Here is a 5,028-nt window from a genome sequence, read left to right on the forward strand (position 1 = left end):
CTGAGGAACGCCGGGCTTAGGAACCCACAGTCTTATAAGGGGCTATTGGCAAAGCTGCTCCAAGTTTGTCCTGGAGTAAGACAGCATCTTTATCATCTTGTTCAGGAGACAATCTGCCCTCTACCCAGGAAGGAGATACTATCTCTATCCTCCGAATCTGTTTCTATAAACGTCCTCAAAAAGATAGTCCAGGACAAACACTGTCACAACACACGTGGTAATACCATGGAGAAGTTCCACCTTCCCCAGCTGTATAGGGACAGTAAACTAAGTAGGAGGAGGTCAGAAAGCCAGAGGACCCATCAGGAGGATGTTGCAGTGACCTGAGAAAGAGATGATGGTGTTTGGACCGGGTCATAGCAGTGCAGGTTGTGGAAAATAAAAAGTTTCCTCTGTGTAGAGCCACTCACTCTACACTCTGTGTAGAGCCACCAGCACTCTGCCCTGGTCATGCAGGAGAAAGATCAGTCCTGCTTGCTTCCTGAAGCCTCAACTCATCATTATAGAAGAGAGACTGTGTGATAGTTAATTTTATGTTTCAATTTGGTGGGGCCACAGTGCCCAGATATTTAACCTGACATTATTCTGGATGTTTCTGTGAGGGTGTTTTTCGATGAGATTAACATTTAAGTTGGTGGGCTTTGAGTAAAGCAGATTGCCCTCCTTAGTGTGGTGGGCCTCGTTCAATCAGTTGAAGACTTTCATAGAACAAAAGAGCAACCTACCCTGAGCAAGAAGGAATTTTGCAGCATGTGGACTTCAAACTTGAACTGGCTCTTTCCTGGGACTCCAGACTGCTAGCCTACCCTCCAGAGTTTGGACTTGCCAGCCTATATAATGTCATGAACCAGTTCTATCTATCCATCTATCTATCTATCCATACACACACACACACACACACACACACACACACACACACATCCTATTTGTTTGTACTTCATCCTGCTTTTGGTGGGAGTCACTGAAGAGTTTAGAGTATTTAGAAGAAGGACATGATTGGATTTATATATTAGAAGGATGCTGAGGAGGGCCAGATGGTGGATTGGGAGACTGGGCGTTGGGAGACAATTATATTTATCCAGGTAGGAAATGACAAATTTGGTGGCAGAAGTGGGGATGGAGAGGAGGTCTGGAGTGGGGAGATACTTAGCCAGAGGAACTAGTAGGAATCAGAACCCATTGCATGAGTGATGAAGGGGAAAGTCAGGGTGGGTCTGGCTCCTGGGTACGTTGGGGATGCCCATGCCTGTTGGTACAGGAGAAGGAGAATTGGGCTGGGGCAGTAGGTGATGAGTGTTCTGGGGGGCGTGCCAAACTGTGCTCCCTTATCTTGAGGGAAATGCCCAGGGAGCACAGATTTGGGAGATGTCACAACTTGAGGGGGGTTAAAACCCTGTGGAGTGCATAGAGCTTGTCCCTGTTGTCCCCAGAGCATCATTCCCACGAAAAACCTGTCCGAGTGCCTCGCCCAGCATCGCCAGCCTAGGTCTTCACCCAGGGGCCCAACACAAAGAACGGGTTAATGCTGAGGGGGAAATTCAATACCTGCCACCAGAACTCAGCAAAGGCGTTAAACACCATCTGGTGCCAGACAAGTGAAACAAATGAAAAAAGTCTCTGAGGAGACCCCACCCTAGATGGAGGCGGCGTCTTGCCTGTACTGGAGGGAGTAGGGGAGGGGCTTTCCTTGTGTGCACACATGTGTATTCAGGTAGAACCCTCATGCACGTACACACATGCGTTTATGAATAATTGAATCTCCGTAAACCTGCCATCAAGTAGCTCATTTTAGTTTCGCAGACTGCCCCCGCTCTGTCCCCTGTGACGGCTGTCTTGTCCCCGTTGATACACGAGGAGAGTGAGGGTCCTGGCCTGCAGACAGGCTCAGAGTGCTGCGAGGGAAGGAGAAAGGCAGTGGTTCTGGCCCAGGTCCTCCCCTTGGGTGCCATATGGGCCACATCCCACCCGGGATGGCAGGTCCAAGGCCAGCAGGCTCCAGGCTTTCTGCTGTGACCGGGAGCCTCATCCCTCCTCCCCCAGGGCTGGTTGGCCTCTAAGGCAGGACTCTGACACCAGAGTTTTAAGTGTATCTGGCCGGGTGCATTATCTAAATTATTATGTATCACCCCGCGTAATGGCAAAAGTAAAAACCGCTGTTAGCTCAGTGAATAAATCCTCGGTGTTGATCAGCCATCGCGTGGTGTCGACTTTTTTAATAGGCACTATTTACATGGAGACTTGGCAGCCTGCTCCGTCGTCTAATTGCAGGTGGAAAATGGATGCCGGTCTCTGCTGCGCCGTAAAAATGTAAACTATAAATGACTTAAGTGCTCGTGTGCTCCCTTCTCTACCCAGCACTCATTTCCACCCCGTGTCTAGATACCAGGTGGAGAAAACAAACTACTCTCCTGTGAGATAATAACTTTTAAGATGTGGAGCTCCCAGCTTCTCCCATCTGATGCCCCCAGTGCTTCCTGGAGCCGTAGTTTCCCTGGGTCTCTCTCCATGGGGGAAGCATCGTGCTGAGCTACGCAGACGGTCCCCTGCCTCTTAAGTGCCATGATGTTATTGCATACTCTTAAGTAGCCTGAGTTACTACCCCTGTGCTCCTTAATGCTCCTGTGGGCTGAAGGGGTCGGAAGCTTCCAGAAGAGCTTAACTCCACCACAGAGCCCTGAGAGGAAGTGGATTCTAAGGGCGGGTGTGTGCTGATGATGGCCTGAAAGCAGGTCAGGAGAGCCGGGTCCACGCAAGTGACTCAGTGATGCGGTTTACCCGCAACCTTGCCAGGAGCCAGGCTTGTTTCACTCTACACTTAGCTCTGAGACACCTGCAAGCCCTGTTCTGTTAGAAAATTCCCCGTCCGGGGTGTGTACCTGATGTTCTAATGGGGGCTGGGTGGGCTGTGTGTACATGAGTGTGGCTCTGTATGTTGGGGCTAGGTTTTTTTTTTTTTTCATACAAGGGTAACTTTATTAAAGCAAAGAACTGAATGTAATTTTAAAGGACATTTTTCAAAGGACTCCACCTCCAATCATATCTTCTCCTAATTTTTATCTTCTCTGAGAAATTGTGCAAGGTTAAGTTTACTTTTTTCTAGTGCCGCTGTCTTGGCTCGTCTTGGTAGTCTCATCTTCATTTCTTTCTATTTTTTTTTTTTTTTTTTTTGCGGTACGCGGGCCTCTCACTGTTGTGGTCTCTCCCGTTGCGGAGCACAGGCTCCGGACGCGCAGGCTCAGCGGTCATGGCTCACGGGCCCAGCCGCTCCGCGGCATGTGGGATCTTCCCGGACCGGGGCACGAACCCGCGTCCCCTGCATCGGCAGGCGGACTCTCAACCACTGCGCCACCAGGGAAGCCCTCATCTTCATTTCTGATTCTGGCTCTGGAACCTCATGATCACTTTCAGAGTCAACCTCAGCCTCAACAGTCTGACGTCTCCTGTTCGTTCTAGCTGAAGCTATCACTTTTCTCCATCCTCTGTTGGTCCTTTGCTGCGTGGATTTCGTTCGGGATGCTTTTACATTCTTGACAGGAGTTACATATACTTCTTTATTCTTTTCATCTTCACTTTGAAAAACAGTTGTAGTTGTGTCGTCTTCCTGTGCCATTACAGCTTGGTCACCATGTTCTTCATTTCCTTTTTCTAACTGAACCTTGATTTTCTCCAAAGCTCTCAGACATGTTCTCTCTTTTACTTGCTCCAGAATCTCATTCAATAGAACTAGAAGATCTTTAGCAAGACTGCTCCTGAGTTCTAAAGAACTCAAGGCTTTCGTATAGACCCGAATTTCTGGTGAATATGGACATGTTAGGATCTCACTGCAAATTTTTAGAGTCAGATTGTCATGAACTGTTAAGGCCTGATAATCTTGGGAATTCTTGGCCTGAGGATTTAATCCACTTGGTCTTGTCAAATCTACAGGTAACTCAGCAACATTAGTGATATCTATTTCGGCTAAAGGAGAAGATGCAGGGGCATTGGCCAGTGTTTGTAGAGCTGGAAGAAAAGGCTTCTCCAAAACATTCCTGGTTAGTCCTGCTTGCATAAGCAAACACTGGGAAGAACATGCCTAGGCAATGTCGAAGTCAAACATCCTCTTCAGTCACAGGACTGTGCCATAACAAGACAAGACAAGAAAGAATCCTACTGCTAGCTTTTAATTCATGTTCCAGGAGCACTAAGGGAGTCCATGGAACTACTTTGGGATGATTTGAGGGGGTGCCATGAAGTCCCCTCTTTTTATGGGTCCAAACACTTTTACCCACATGCCACGGTACCCGCTGTTCTACCCATAAGGGGTGCATTTCTTAGGGATTTAAGGCAAGAAGACCCCCCATTCATGTCCAGAATGGAGCCATTCTCCCTTGCTAATACATTAGTTCAGGTTACAGTGTGGAACCATTGAAGGTTAACCATGAAATAAGGTTCGTTCTCTAAGTCTGTGAGTCTGTTTCTGTTTTGTAAATAAATTCATTTGTATCAGGCTCACAGACTTAGAGAATGAACCTATGGTTACCAGGGAGGAAGAGTTGGGGGGAGGGATAGATTGGCAGTTTGTGATTGACGTGTACACACAGTGCTATATTTAAAATAAATAACCAACGAGGACCTACTGTATAGCACAGGGAACTCTGCTCAATATTCTGTAATAACCTAAAGGGGAAAAGAATTTGAAAAAGAATAGGTACATATATATGTATAACTGGATCAGTTTGCTGTACACCTGAAACTAACACAGCATTGTAAATCAGCTATATGCAAGTATAAAATAAAAAAGAACAGAAAAACAAGCCATCCAGCACACCTCTGGGGGAGAAGCACAGAAGCAGAGCGAGAATACAGTGCATCTAGCCTGGCAGTGGGCAGAGCTGGGACCTGGGCACTGCGCTTCTGAAGACAAGTGGCCTGGAGAGATGCTGAGAGAACAGGGTGCATGCCAAGCTGTCTTGATGGGTGCAAGTGGAAGATTATACCGGGAACTCCAGGTCCACTCCAGGGTAGAGGGGACCCTTGGAGGCAGTGGCA

General features: G+C 47.8%; 1 pseudogene; it reads right to left on the reverse strand.

The window, feature by feature from the left end:
- Nucleotides 1-3,046: 3,046 nt before the first annotated feature.
- On the reverse strand, nt 3,047-4,296 carry LOC112415846 (condensin complex subunit 3 pseudogene; annotated as a pseudogene).
- Nucleotides 4,297-5,028: the final 732 nt, after the last annotated feature.

The sequence above is a fragment of the Neophocaena asiaeorientalis genome, unplaced genomic scaffold (assembly GCF_003031525.2).
Source record: "Neophocaena asiaeorientalis asiaeorientalis breed wild unplaced genomic scaffold, Neophocaena_asiaeorientalis_V1.1 scaffold118, whole genome shotgun sequence".
NCBI classification, from domain to species: domain Eukaryota; kingdom Metazoa; phylum Chordata; class Mammalia; order Artiodactyla; family Phocoenidae; genus Neophocaena; species Neophocaena asiaeorientalis.